The sequence below is a fragment of the Alligator sinensis genome, unplaced genomic scaffold, assembly GCF_000455745.1.
Source record: "Alligator sinensis unplaced genomic scaffold, ASM45574v1 scaffold2074_1, whole genome shotgun sequence".
Classification (NCBI taxonomy): Eukaryota; Metazoa; Chordata; order Crocodylia; family Alligatoridae; genus Alligator; species Alligator sinensis.
Window position 1 is genome coordinate 12870 of NW_005843452.1, and position 536 is coordinate 13405.

Genomic DNA, 536 nt, shown 5'->3' on the forward strand with positions numbered 1-536 from the left:
GCTTTTCTGATGGCTTCGTCACACTGCCAACTCATGTTCATCTTGGAGTCCACTAGGACTCCAAGATCCCTTTCCACTTCCGTGCCACCCAGCAGGTCATTTCCTAGGCAGTAGGTGTGCTGGACATTTTTCCTCCCTAGGAAAATGTAGTCTTGAATTTGGATAAATACAGTACTTAAGAGCCCAAGGTTTTAACTTTTAGGAATGAGCATAATGTTGGGAGTTAGAGAGATAGGTGCCAAGTACATGGGGGCCTGAGAGCTCAGGCCCCCTTTGGGAAGAGGCCATGGTGACCTCCCATCCCCAGTTGAAGATTGATAAACCCTGGTTGCTGTGGACCCGTGCAAGGGGCTGTGGGAAGCAGGATGCATGGGGTGACATGTGCAGGTGCACATATGCACGTGGCCAGGAATACAGCCCCAGGCATCAGTGGAGAGCAGCTCCCCCAGCTGCCTGCAGGTAAGTCGGTGGAGGATCAAGGCCCCCACAATGAGGGAGGGAGTGGGGTAAGGGCTGGGCCAGGGGGTGATGTTCAG

At 53.5% G+C, this 536-nt stretch overlaps 1 protein-coding gene across 1 annotated transcript in view; it reads right to left on the minus strand.

Moving 5' to 3' along the window:
• The window catches only part of LOC102384752 (pancreatic lipase-related protein 2-like), a gene marked incomplete at its 3' end in the record, with an annotated part of 22288 nt that overhangs the window by 12483 nt on the left and 9269 nt on the right, over positions 1-536 (minus strand). The gene's annotated exons all lie outside the window — the stretch shown is intronic.